Genomic DNA, 14,948 nt, shown 5'->3' on the forward strand with positions numbered 1-14,948 from the left:
GGCGGCGGGGCCGGGCATGGGCGGAGGCGCGACGAGCGCCGGTCGGCGAGGGAGCTGGCGGCGACTCCGGAGGACGGGCGGCGAGGGGCGGCAGCGGCTGCCACGTGGCAGTTCCAGATTGGACGCGGGCGACGGGGCAGACGTGTCCGGCTCGCCCGGACGTGTCCAGCGGCGGAGGAGGAGCGGGCTAGGGTTTGGGGATCCGGAAATTTGGGGGAGGGGCTTATTTATAGGTAGAGGGAGCTAGGAGAGTCCAAATGAGGAGCGGTTTTCGCCCACACGATCGTGATCGAACGACCGAGAGCATGGAGAGGAGTTAGATGGGTTTTGGGCCACTTTGGAAGGGTGTTGGGCTGCAAAGAGAGAGGGGGCTTTATGGTTACCCGGTTAACCGTTGGAGTACCAAACGACCTCCAAATGGCACGAAACTTGACAGGCGGTCTACCGGTGGTATACCAAGGCCGCTTGGCAAGACTCGGGCCATTCCAAGAAAGTTTAATACCCACACACGAAGAGAGGCAAGAAGGGGACGCCGGATGACATAGAAGCGCCGGATTGCAAAACGGACAACGAGGAAAAATCTCGGATGCATGAGACGAACACGTATGCAAAATGAAATGCACATGATGACATGATAAAATGCAACACGCAAGCAAATGACATGGCAACAACGGCGAATAACTGGCAGACACCTGGCGCATCGGATCCGGGGCGTTACAGATGTACAAATTGTTCTTCGGATCACAAGAAAGCGTCCGGATTTGTCTGAGGACGCAGGTCTGAGCTGCAACCGCCCGGATGCTAAAGTAAGTAGCCCCGTATTTGAATACACCATCCATATTTTTATCAAATCTACCCTTTAGCAGAGTTGTCCTTTGAACAGGAGTGGATAGCGAAGGCAAATCTTATCAGGTGTCCAGCCCCCCTGCCCGAGACCGTGCCGAATCCCATGCTAACGAGGATACTGGAGGCCGCGCCGTTGGTGGAAGGCGAAGGGGGGAACCAAGGAGCTACCGCCTCCATGAAGGAGGCCGTTAGGAAGGGAAGAATCGAAAATTCTCCCGATCAGGGAAATAAAAGGACTGCCTCTGAAGACCCGGCGGTGATAACCTCAGAACGCGGAAAGAAATCTTTGTCAGAGGGTTCGGCACCGGAGAACGCCCCAGCCGAATCGCCCCCTAAAGGGGACCCGCTCTCCCCCGAGGCGTAAGTGAAGGGAGGGGTTCCATAATGAATCAAACTCATGTTTTATTCCTGAGGAAAATAACCGAAACATTATCTTGCAGTTCGGATCTCAACCCTTCTCAGCAGAGCTCGTCTTCAGGGGATCTTCGTCCAGAGATGATAGAGGGCGAAACGCCTCCCCTTGTTACACCGTCTCACGAGGCTAGCGACCCCGAGGTATCGTCCCGGAGGGTTTTTTCAAGTCCGGGCCCTGGAAAAGGTCGTCAGACTAGTTCGGCACCCTCTTGCGCGCCGGCGGAGGGGCTGAAGGATCTGCTTGGTAGGGCGTCTATCTTAGAAGAACACCGTATGTTGATGGATATGGTGATTGGAAGGATTTCCTCCGCGGAAAGCGGATTGTACGAGGCTGCCAGGAGTTTACTAACAGGCTTTGAGGTATGTAAAAAGGTGTACCTTTTGGTAGAGCCGCATATTAAATGTGCCTTGTATGAATAGTAGCCCCTGAGACACTGTGTGTCGTCACGAGTGATGGCGCACAGAGGATCATAACCCCAGGTATAATATGTCGCCTATTCCATGAAGGTGGCGAGGCGTTCGGTGGCTAGCCGGACTGATGAATCTGCTGAACTAAAGCGGCAACTTGACGTAGAAGATGCCGACATCGCGCTTGTAAATAAGCGGCTAGACGAGGCTCAAGGTATGTTCAAAAGACACCCAGTAATAGGAGCTTGATGCTCGGGCCTTATATATATATATATATTGTATGTAGATGGTGCTGCTGCCGTGGAGGATCTTCGGGCGGAACTTGCCCGAGCCAAGGAGCAAGCAGGGAAGAGTGATGCGGCTGCCGTTAAAGCGGCTAAAGAGCTAAGAGCCGAACAGGCTGCTCACTGCCAGAGCAAGAAGGAAATAGCCGAGATGACCATAAAATTGAAGGATGCTACCGACCGCTGTAAAATTCTTGAACAAGAAGATAGTGCGGCTCTGAAGGACCTTGAAAAGATCACTGCCGAAGCCAAGGATACTCGCTCTGCCATGAAAGCGATGAAGGAGGAGCTGTGTCAGGCCGGAGATATCACGGCTGGAAAGCCTTATATGCTGCGGATGAAGTTCGGAGACCCCAGGTATGTTCCATTAGACCGGCAGTGGAGTGCGGAAAACGCTTATCTGGATTTGGCCGCAAGTGCGGTGGACGCGACCGAACACTTCCGCAGCCGAGGTGACCATGAATTGGAAGAGTTGTTTTGGTCGCAGTACCACAATCCAGAACGCCCACTGTCAGTATCCGACCGTTTAGCCGCCTGGGCGGAGCTGAACAGATTATCCGGACTCGCCATGAAGTATGTTGCGAGTCGTCTGTGGCCGGAGAAGCTGGAGCCTAAGAGTTGTTTTGGCTTGGTGCAGCAGTTCCTTGGTTCGGTGCCGCATGCTGATGCAATGAAGAGGTCGGCGTGCATAGAGGGCGCACAGATGGCTCTTGCCCGTGTCAAAACATACTGGGCATATATGAAGGCCAATATTTTTGCGTCCCAGGATTCGGACGAAAGCCGAGTACCTGCCAAGCACTATTTTGAGGAAGTTCGTCCTGGCGCTCGTATAATAGAGTCGCAGTGCTCGAAGGATGTTGTGTTCGAATAGCTTATACTATTTGTAAAACAAATTGTGTTTTTATGAGAAAAGCTTTTTTATACTTGTGCGTGCAAGAATCAAGATGCCTCCTGTGCGGCCGTTTAATGTATATATTTGTATATAACCTGAAAGATGGCAGTCGTTGGCTTCAGCCCCCACGCATAGAATGCGGGGGTGTTCGCAAAAAGGCGTATGTTCACACTTAATCCAACGTCTTGGTCCTATAAAGGAGGTGGTAGCGCGGCGAACTAGGCAACCGGACTATAATGCTTTATCACTTTCACTTGGCCATAGGAGTTTGACAGTGGGACTACTGAATAGCCCCTAGGGGCACCGCGCTTGCCCGAATTCGAGGCGCGAGTGTGCCTGACCGGGAAGCGGCCCTTCATTAATGCGGGGGACTCCTAAAGATTCCGAAAGTCATTGAGTGGTTGACCAGTCTCTCGCTATATCATGACAGTCAGTTTTCGGCTTTCTCTACTGAGGTGCTCTCCCGGCCGAACCGGGGCACAATCGCAGTAGTTCTCCTGGTGCCGCGTTAGCCAATATAACGGAATGTAAGGCAGCAAAACACAGGAGCCGGGCAAACCCAACATTTGACCAAAGACATGATTCGGAGCTGGTGCATATAGGGCCAAACTCACGACGCCGAACACTCCCTAAGGTGTTCTGTCTTTATGAAGACGGGCCGAAATAGAGCCCTTGGTAAAAAAGCCCCTGGTGTCTAGGTACGTGCAAAAAATTCTGACGTGGCCACATGCCAAGACGCCAACTTCCTCCTTGGCTATAGAGAAAACCGGGGGATGTTATCAACAAGAGACAGTAAAAAAGGTTTACGCAAGGTCTTAATCTGAAGAGAATCCTTGGAACGGGTCCCTTCTGCACGTCTGCGCTTGTGTCTCCGTCGTGTCGTATCCTGGACGGGCGTAGCACGATGCTCGTCTGCGAAAGAGAGGAACTTAGTAAAAAATAAGCATGCGAGAAATCTATATCGAAATAAACAAAATATAGTTGGAGCAAGAGTTGGGCCGTATTGTCTCCGGGCGTGAGCACACGGAGCCCCTTGCAATAGGGTATGCGGTAATTTAAGCATGATGACGCCGGACTCGTTGAGGCGTGTCCGGGATAGTAGGGCTGGATTTGTGGGCGGCTGCCTAGGCAACCGCACCCCTGCCCATACTTTGGGGGTCAATTTATGTTCCCTTGTAATGAGATGATGGCCTTTGGACCGGGCATTTTAAGTGTAAGGGATGCGTAGTGCGGTATTGCGTTAAAGCGGGCGAAAGCTTCACGTCCCTATAGCACTTGATAGCGACTTACGAATGGGGTGATGTGGAATGTTAGCTTTTCGCTTTGGAAGTTGTCGGGTGATCCGAACATGACTTCTAACATAAGGGAACCCATACTTGGGGTATCTGAACCTGGCGTTACTCCTTGAAAGGAGGTGTTGCCGAGCTGGGTTGCGACTGGGTGTACCCCGAGTTTGCGGACTGTGTCCTGATACAACAGGTTCAAGTCGCTGCCGCCGTCCATAAGGACGTTTGTAAATTGGAGTCCGTTAATGATTGGATTTAAGACCAAGGCAGTCCAGCCTGCGTTCTGGTCTCCTTTAGAGTAATCCAGATGATCAAAGGTGATTGGTTGTAACAACCAGTGGGGTTGCTCCTCCGGGGCTGGCTGTACGGCGCGTGTCGTTGTAGGTGCCGTTCTATTCTTCCCCTTTGTCACATGAAGTAGATTTACTGTCTTGACTTCTTGTGGGAACTTCTTTTGTTCTCCGGTGATCTGCTCGTGGGGTGCGTGGTCATCTTCGCTTGGTGTGTTGAGCCCCTTGTGTTCGGCGTTTAGCTTGCCGGACTGCTTAAAGACCCAACAATCTCTGTGGGTATGGTTTGCAGGTCTCCCTGGAGTGCTGTGGATTTGACATATTTTGTCTAAAATTTTGTTTGGGGGGCATCTTTTTCTGATTTTGCCGAGGACTTTTGAATCCGGCGTTTACTGTCGTGCTCATTGGGCTTTTGTCCTTTATCCGGCGCGGTTCGTTGTTACGGTGCGGCTTCCCGTTCCCATCTCTAAGTTCAGACGTATTCGGGTCGTTGGTGCTGCTTCTTGCCAGCCAGCTATCCTCTCCTGCACAGAAGCGGGTCATGAGGCTTGTTAACGCGGCCATTGTTCACAGCTTTTCTTGGCCAAGGTGTCTGGCGAGCCATTCGTCTCGGATGCTATGTTTGAAAGCTGCTAGGGCCTCTGCATCCGGACATTCGACTATCTGATTCTTTTTGATAAGGAATCTGTTCCAGAGCTTCCTCGCTGACTCTCCGGGCTGCTGAGTTATATGGCTCAAATCGTCTGAATCTGGGGGCCGGACATAGGTCCCTTGGAAATTTGCCCAGAAAGTATCCTCAAGCACTGCCCAACTTCCCATGGTGTTCTCGGGAAGGCTTTTAAGCCAATGCCGGGCTATCCCTTTGAGCTTAAGGGGTAAGTATTTTATGGCATGGAGGTCGTCTCCTCTGGCCATGTGTATGTGGAGGATGTAGTCCTTGATCCAGACTCCAGGGTCTGTTGTTCCGTCGTATGGTTCTATGTTCACTGGCTTCAATTCGGCTGGGAATTCATGATCCAGCACCTCATCAGTAAAGCATAGGGGGTGTGCGGCGCCCCTGTATTTAGGCGTGCCGCGATTTTCGGGTATTTCTTGCGTTGTATCACTTATTGGAGCTTGCTTTCTTGGCCTATAAATGGATCTGGTAGGGCCAGTTTTCTGATGCGGATTCTTGGACGGATCGCACGATATATTGAGTGTAGCGTCCTTTGACGCATGAGATTGATCGTAGGGTCGTCTATCCGACCTTGTGGTGTCCTTATTTTTTGACTGTGGGGGCTTTATGGCCTCTTCGTCAAATTCCGGTAGTAGTTTCCGCTTCGGATAGCTCTTTGTGTGGCGACTACTGCCGTACTTGTGTGCGGTATTGAGTACCTTGCCCCATCTGATCCTGAGTGCATCCTCCGCTGTCTTGAGCCTCCGCTTCTATTTTTTCAGGCTACGTGCAGTGACGACGAGCCTTTGGTGGAGGTTCTAATGTTCCAGCAATTTGTCTGGTGTGAGGTCGTCCGGGCTATTATCCTTCCCGGGGATTGGTTGTTCGGATTGTCTGCCCTGCTTGGACGGATGCTCAACGGCATGTTCATGGTCCGTTGAGTCGCCCTGCTCTATGGCTGGGTTTCTGTCGAGGTGGGGCTTGGCCTTGCGCTTACGCCGCCGCTTTGATTGTTTCTCGGGGGAGCGATCTCTGGCCGCATCCTTTTGGTCCTCGTAGTCGCTTTTGTTGCGTGTGTCCACCATGTATACATCGTGTGGTGAGGTGTTTTTACGGAGCCCTATAGGCGATGGTTCTTGATCGTCTCCTTTATCGGCGTTCATACCGTTGGTATCTTCGGAGTCGAAGTCTAGCATGTCGGTTAAATCGTCGACAGTGGCTACATAGTGGGTGGTGGGTGGGCTACAAATTTCTTCGTCGTCCGCATCCCAACCGTGTTGGCCGTAGTCCGGCCTACGCTCTCCTGACAAAGAGAGAGACTCTAACAAATTCAGGATGTTCCCGAAAGGTGAGTGCTGAAAGACATCCGCGGTGGTGAACTCCATGACCGGGGCCCAATCGGGCTTAACCGGGAGAGGTGCGGGATTTATGGAGTCCAGATCGGAGTCCGGCACCTTGGAGTCACGGGCCTTGCGAGGGACTAAGCTGGTATCCGGCTCCATCGCCATAGAGATTGCAGTTTCCGGGGTGGCGTCTAACCGTCCGTCCCCGACTGGCGTAGTGGGCTCCGAGCTAATGGTCGGAGCGGACACCTCAGCGACGCTCTGGGCGTTGTCCGATGACAGAGCTAAATCATGCCCATCATGACAGTGCGGCGCGCCCAGTTGTGGCTCGAATCCGTCGAAGATCAAGTCCCCGCGGATGTCGGCCGTGTAGTTCAAGCTTCCAAACCTGACCTGATGGCCAGGGGCGTAGCTCCCGATCTGCTCCAGATGGCCGAACGAGTCAGCCCGCAGTGCGAAGCCGCCGAATACGAAGATCTGTCCGGGGAGAAAAGTCTCATCCCGAACCGCATCGTGATTGACGAGCGAAGAAGCCATCGGGCCTAAAAGGCGACGACACAGAGGAACTCTCAATGAAAGCACCAATGTCGGTGTCAAAACCGGCGGATCTCGGGTAGGGGGTCCCGAACTGTGCGTCTAGGCGGATGGTAACAGGAGACAAGGGACACGATGTTTTTACCCAGGTTCGGGCCCTCTCGATGGAGGTAAAACCCTACTCCTGCTTGATTAATATTGATGATATGGGTAGTACAAGAGTAGATCTACCACGAGATCGGAGTGGCTAAACACTAGAATCTAGCCTATGGTCTGATTGTTGTTCGTCCTACGGACTAAAACTCTCTGGTTTATATAGACACCGGAGAGGGCTAGGATTACACAGAGTCGGTTACAATGGGAGGAGATCTTCATATCGTATAGCCAAGCTTGCCTTCCACGCCAAGGAAAGTCCCATCCGGACATGGGACGGAGTCTTCAATCTTGTATCTTCATAGTCCGGGAGTCCGGCCAAAGGTCTTAGTCCGGCCATCCGGACACCCCCTAATCCAGGACTCCCTCAGTGCCTGTCGGGCCCTAGCCCGTGCTAAGGTGCACTTGGGCAAGCTAGATGCGAAGAAGTTGTTGACGGACGCGCCACCGCCGGGCAAGGAGTATCATACGCCCGAGATGTGTTATAATGGCGTTTTGAAGGGTGCCCGCCGTATAGCGGATGAGTGCTCCAAAGATGTAATTTTTGAGTAGACTCGCATTTGTTATCCTGTACGCTGAAGCTTTGTTCATATGCGTTAAGCAACGCTTGTTAATTTAAAATATTACCTTCTATACGGCCGTTTATCAAATCTGAGAGATGCAAGTCATCGGCTTCGACCCCCATGCCACGATTGCTGGGGTGTTCAGGATAAACCTGAGCGCTCTTGTTCCCATTCTTGGGTCCATCTAGGGAGGCGTTCAGCACAACGAACCAGGCCGTCGGACTTATAATGATTTATCACTCTCACTTAGCCATAGAATTCTATAATTTTAAATTTCGGCGAAGCCCCTAGTATTCGGAAGACCAAGTTCGGGGCGCTATCCACGCCTAGGCCGGATAAGTCCGGTTCCTCGCTCGAAGCGGCATAAGTCTTTAAGGACTCGAAGAAACCTCGCGAACAGCGACCGGTCTCTCGCACTATCATGACAGTCAGTTTTAGCTTTCTCTGCTGAGGTGTTAACCCAGCTCAACTGGGGCACAATCGCAGTAGTTATCCCAGCGCTACCTTAGCCAACAATGCGGAACATAAGGTACCAAAACATGGGAGCCGGGCAAACCCAACTATTGACCAAAGACATGATTCGGAGCCGATGCATATTGTGCTATAAGTTCGGGGTGCCGCACTCGTGAGAGTGTTCGGTCTTCTCACACCATGTTATGGGGTGTTGTAAGCCCCTGGTGTATTGTCCGCACCAAAGTGTACGGTTGCAGAATGTCATGACTGAACATATTTGCATATAAAAATAGATAAGTACAATAATAGGTAAGAGCTATATATTGTTTATTAAAAAAAGGCTGCTGCGAAAGCAGAACGGTACAAGAAGTGCGGTAAGCAAGAGATGGGAGTATTTGACATATTCCCCTCCAGGGGCAAGCTGCGGGATTGTAAGTAAAACAGGTATTAAACTCGTTATAGAGACCACCTGGACTGTTGACGTGGCTTGCTCCCTCCCTGGCTGTTGCATCGTGGGTTCGGCGAGTGTATTGCCGGACAGGCCTTCTGAATAGTTGGGTCCTGAAAGTGTGTAAAAAGGAAAAAGGCGAAATAGGGAGCCCCTGAGTGTGGTTGAGCCGCATTCTGGGCGTGCCGTTGTTGTGCCCCTCCCCATATGCCCATGGTATCTCTAAGGCGTAATTATGTACGCGTGATACCAGTATCGCCGTTTGGCGGGGGCTGGGGTTGGGGCCGCACTACAAAGCTTGCTCGGAATGTGCCAGCCGGATTTGTTGTAGGTTACTTCGGGCTCGCTTGACGTTGTCCGGACGTTTGACGCCTGGATTGGAGAACTGCCTTGAGAGGCTACTCTGTACTTCCGCTGCCAGGGCTGCCGTGTGCTCCTCCGTTTGGGGAGAGTGTTCGGTGTTTCCGTTTACCGTGACGACTCCGCGAGGTCCTGGCATCTTGAGCTTGAGATATGCATAGTGCGGCACCACATTGAATTTTGCAAACGCGGTTCGTCCAAGCAGGGCGTGATAGCCGCTGCGGAATGGGACTATGTCGAAGATTAACTCTTCGCTCCGGAAGTTGTCCGGGGATCCGAAGACCACTTCGAGTGTAACCGAGCCTGTACAGCTGGCCTCTACACCTGGTATGACACCTTTGAAAGTTGTCTTTATGGGTTTAATCCTTGAAGGATCGATGCCCATTTTTCGCACTGTGTCCTGGTAAAGCAGGTTCAGGCTACTGCCGCCGTCCATTAGGACTCTGGTAAGGTGAAATCCGTCGATAATTGGGTCTAGGACCAGTGCGGCGAATCCGCCGTAACGGATGCTGGTGGGATGGTCCCTTCGATCGAAGGTGATCGGGCAGGAGGACCATGGGTTGAACTTTAGGGCGAGTGGCTCCAGCGCATAGACGTCCTTAAGTGCACGCTTCCGCTCCCTTTTGGGGATGTGGGTTGCGTATATCATGTTCACCGTCCGAACTTGCGGGGGAAATCCCTTCTGTCCTTTGTTGTTCGGCGGCCGGGGCCCCTCCTCGTCATCGCTATGTAGCCCCTTGTCTCTGGTCTCGGCACTTAACTTGCCTGCCTGCTTGAACACCCAACAATCCCTGTTGGTGTGATTGGCTGGCTGTTCGGGGGTGCCGTGTATCTGGCGCAAGCGATCGAGTATCCGGTCTAAGCTGGATGGGCCCTGGGGGTTTCTTTTGAATGGCTTCTTCCACTGACCCGGTTTAGAGCCTCTAAATCCGGCGTTGACTGCCGTATCTTCAGTATTGTCACCGTTAATGCGGCACTTATGCTTGTTGCGACGTGACCTGCCGTTGTTATCCTTGGTATCCGAATTGCCGGGGCTCTTGGTTATGTTGTTGCTACGAGCGAGCCAGCTGTCTTCTCCCGCACAGAAGCGGGTCATGAGTGTCGTGAGGGCTGCCATAGATTTCGGCTTTTCCTGTCTTAGGTGCCGGGCAAGCCATTCATCTCGGATGTTGTGCCTGATGGCTGCAAGGGCCTCGGCGTCCCGAGAATCGACTATTTGGTTTTTCTTGGTTAGGAACCGTGTCCAGAATTGTCTGGCCGATTCCTCTGGCTGCTGGATTATGTGGCTTAGGTCATCGGCGTCTGGTGGTCGCACATACGTGCCCTGGAAGTTGTCCTGGAATGCGGATTCCAGGTCCTCCCAACAACTAATTGACTCTGCAGGCAGGCTGTTAAGCCAATGTCGAGCTGGTCCTTTAAGCTTGAGTGGGAGGTATTTGATGGCGTGTAGATCATCACCACGGGCCATGTGGATATGAAGGAGATAATACTCGATCCATACCGCTGGAGCTATTGTGCCATCATATGATTCGATGTTTACGGGTTTGAAGCCCTCGGGGATTTGATGATCCATTACTTCGTCTGTGAAGCACAGTGGGTGTGCGGCGCCCCTGTACTGGGCTATATCACGATGCAGCTCGGACGAGCTTGGCCTGTTATATTCAGCTAGGCCATACTTATTATGTCCGGCGTGACGGGTAGCGTCACGTGAAGCGGGGCGCCCATGCGATTCGTAGATCGATCTTGTTTGCCTTTCCTTATTCTCCAAGATATCTCGCAGGTCTGTTGCGTCTCCCCGTACTCTGGTATGTTTTGAGCGTTGTCGGGGTGCGGCTTGGGTTGAGGGCCTAAAGGCCTCTCTATCGCGGCCACGGGATGGCCGATCGTGCGCATCGTACGCTGGTGATGTAGTTTTAGTTGCTTCCTTCTCAAGTTGGGGTAGCAGCCTGCGCTTTGGGTAGCTCTTGGATGGGCATTCTAGTTTATACTCTTCAGTCACTAGGACTTCGGTCCATCTGTCGGCTAGCAAGTCTTGGTCAGCTCTAAGATGCTGTTGTTCCTTCTTGAGGCTGCTTGCCGTGACTACGAGCCTGCGTTTGAAACGCTCTTGTTCGACGGGATCCTCTGGCATGACGAATTCATCGTCGTCGAGGCTTGCCTCGTCTTCGGAGGGAGGCATGTAATTGTCATCCTCATCCTCTTTGTCGGCCACTCTCTCATGAGGGCTGGCTCCTTCGTCCTCCTGCACTGCATCATGCTGGAGGGGGTTGTCTTCGGCACTGTCCGGTGTGTTGTTATCTCCGGTGCGGGAGTCACCATTTTTGCTTTGGCGGGACTTAGAGCGGCGCCGCTGACGTTGGCGCTTGGGTTGCTTCTTGGACGGGTCATCCTCCGTTTTCTCCTCGCCATCCCTCGCTTTAGAGGTGTCCACCATGTATATGTCATATGACGAGGTGGCTTTCCAGTTCCCTATAGGTGCTGGTTCTTGATCGTCTCCTTCATCGGCGTCCATGCCGTCGATGTCTTCGGAGTCAAAGTCGAGCATGTCGGTTAAATCGTCGACAGTGGCTACGAAGTGGGTGGTGGGTGGGCTTCGAATTTCCTCGTCCTCCGCATCCCAACCGTGTTGGCCGTAGTTCGGCCAGGGCTCTCCTAACAAAGAGAGAGACTTTAATGAATTCAGGATATTGCCAAAAGGCGAGTGCTGAAAGACGTCCGCGGCGGTCAACTCCATGACTGGAGCCCAATCGGGCTTAATCGGAAGAGGACGGGATTTACGGAGTCCGGATCGGAGTCCCGCACCTTGGAGTCACGGGCCTTGCGAGGGACTAGATTGGTATCCGGCTCTATCACCGTAGAGGTTGAAATTTCAGGGACGGCGTCCAACCGTCCGTCCCCGACTGGTGCAGTGGGCTCCGAGATAATGGTCGGAGAGGACACCTGAGCGATGCTCTGGGTGTTTTCCAATGACAGAGCTAAATCATGCCCATCGCGACAGTGCGGCGTGCCCGGTCGTGGCTCGAACCCGTCGAAGATCAAGTCCCCGCGGATGTCGGTCGTGTAGTTTAAGATTCCAAACCTGACCTGATGGCCAGGGGCGTAGCTTTCAATCTGCTCCAGATGGCCAAACGAGTTGGCCCGCAGTTCGAAGCCGCCGAATACGAAGATCTGTCCGGGGAGAAAAGTCTCATCCCAGACCGCATCGCAATTGATGAACGAAGAAGCTATCGGGCCTAAAGGCGACGACACAGAGGAACTCTCAATGAAAGCACCAATGTCGGTGTCAAAACCGGGGTATCTCGGGTAGGGGGTCCCGAACTGTGCGTCTAGGCGGATGGTAACAGGAGACAAGGGACACGATGTCTTTACCCAGGTTCGGGCCCTCTCGATGGAGGTAAAACCCTACTCCTGCTTGATTAATATTGATGATATGGGTAGTACAAGAGTAGATCTACCACGAGATCGGAGTGGCTAAACCCTAGAAGCTAGCCTATGGTATGATTGTTGTTCGTCCTACGGACTAAAACTCTCCGGTTTATATAGACACTTGAGAGGGCTAGGGTTACACAGAGTCGGTTACAATGGGAGGATATCTTCATATCGTATCTCCAAGCTTGCTTTCCACGCCAAGGAAAGTCCCATCCGGACACGGGACGGAGTCTTCAATCTTGTATCTTCATAGTCCGGGAGTCCGGCCAAAGTTCTAGGCCGGCCATCCGGACACCCCCTAATCCAGGACTCCCTCAGTTATCACCTTTGATATTCGTCTAGAAGATGATATTGAAGGTAATACCGACATCTGGGTCAATGTGCAGACGCCTCCAGTTATACCATTATGTAAGTTTCTCAACCATATTTATGTCTTTGATATTGTTTATTCAAAAATAGTTGACAACTAATTTGTATTGTCAGCTTATTTCGGTGCAAGCAAACATGTCCAGCGGTTGATAGACAGGACCGTATACTGTGCTGGGGCTGAACTCAACTGCGAGGAGCTTAGTCATTATGTTTCATGGCTTGCGGATCTTGATACTGTCAAGACAAATTTTCTTCCTGCATTTAGAAATGTTAGTACTGAAAATGTGCGACCAATAGTGTTCGTAATGAACTACGGTTACATCTATTTAGGAAGGATGGCAATATTTTTAATAGTTGTCCTCAGTGCATCTTTTCCATACATTATTCTTGAAGCTAAACTTCATTGCTAAGTATGTTACCATACGATGTTCTTCAACAGGGACTCCTGATGAATGTTGTGCCTTATGGGATCGAGACTTAAGGTACCATCAGTATTATCAGCTTACGGCCAAGATATCCTACAGATTACTTTAGTGCATTCAAGATTAGCGACGGATGCTTAATAGTGCAAGACTGGACCGAATATGTGATGGGGGAACGCAGAGAAGTACTAGGGGGCAGCAAACAGATGCGCTACCCACGATTAGGAGACAAGTTCATCTGCATGCTCCAACTTGATCAAGGAGGAGAGCTATACATGTTTTATGTTATTTTACCTAAGAGAGAGGAGCAGGAGTGATTAGCTAGCTAGAAATGAGTTTGAGGATGATGATGTGCTACACTATTACTATGATGATAAAATAGCTAGTGTTGGTGGTAATGACTATGATGATTATTATTAGTAAGTGTTAGTGGTGATTAAATAAATATTGTTGGTGGTAATGACTATGATGATGATTAAATAGCTTGTGCTGGCGGATTAGATTCAAGTGGAGGCAACATGTGGTGCACATCGGAGGTACTACTAGTCCAAACTAGATCAAGTTTGAATTAGTAGTATACTTTTGACATGCACCACATATTGCCTCCACTTGAACCTAATCCACCTTCATTTGACACACTGTTATGGACATAATGATGTAAACCTCATAACTGGTATTGTACCAATATTTGTACGATGGCGCATAAATACACTAAAAATAAAAAAATAAAAAAAGAATACTAGTAGCGATGGAGAGAAAACACGCTGCCAGTAGTTACATTAGCAGTAGCGTGGGAGTGAACAAACGCTGCAGCTATTTGACCTAGCAGTAGCGTGTGCGGGCACGCGTTACTGCTAAGCAATAGCTGTAGCGCCTTATTAGTAGCGCGCCTACCCGCGCTACTAGTGAGCACAAAACCAACGCTACTGCTAGGGTTTTCCCTAGTAGTGGACATTTGTAAAAAATGCTCAAATAAAAATAATAAAGCTGATGTTGTATATTGTCTCCCATTGATAAATAATATGTTTAAGCGTATGTTTACAATGAATGCATTAAGCGGAGATAAATAGGATTATTTGGCATATCCTACCCAGGGGCAGGCTACGTACAGATAGATAAAGCAGGAACAACGATCGTAAATAGATTCCACCTGGGTGTTTCCTGCTGTGCCCAAAGCTTGTTGCCTCCTGGGTTTCCTCTCCTATGTAAGCCCGAGAATCCGGCTCTTCTGGAGAAGCTGCACTAAAGCAATATCCTTAAAGGTAAAAGAAAGGGTTACAAAGCGATATCGTACTGTTGACTGAGCCACTGCTACGCCTCCGCCTGTGCCCATGGTATTTTGAGTGCGTAGTTGTGTACGCGTGACACGGATGCAGCTTTGATGGTATTTGAGCGGAGGCCGGACTGCTAGTCGTGCTCTTGGCGTACCTGCTGATCCTGTCATGGGGTGTTCCGCCCTCGCTTGGCGGAGCTTGAGATTGTTGTCGCCGGACTGGTGGTTTGCCGGAGGAGGCCGCATTGTACTTCTGCCGCAAGGGCGGCTGTGTGCTCTTCTGTACGGAGAGAGCGGTCCATATTTCCGTTGACTGTTATGACCCCGCACGGGCCTGGCATCTTGAGCTTGAGGTATGCATAGTGTGGCACCGCATTGAACCTAGAGAATGCGGTTTGTTCGAGCAGTGCGTGGTAATCACTGCGGAAAGGGATGATATCGAAGATCAGCTCTTCGCTTCGGAAGTTATCCAGAGATCCGAAGACCACTTCCAGTGTTATAGAGCCCGTATAGCGGGCGTCTACTC

The sequence above is a fragment of the Triticum aestivum genome, chromosome 3B (assembly GCF_018294505.1).
Source record: "Triticum aestivum cultivar Chinese Spring chromosome 3B, IWGSC CS RefSeq v2.1, whole genome shotgun sequence".
Classification (NCBI taxonomy): Eukaryota; Viridiplantae; Streptophyta; class Magnoliopsida; order Poales; family Poaceae; genus Triticum; species Triticum aestivum.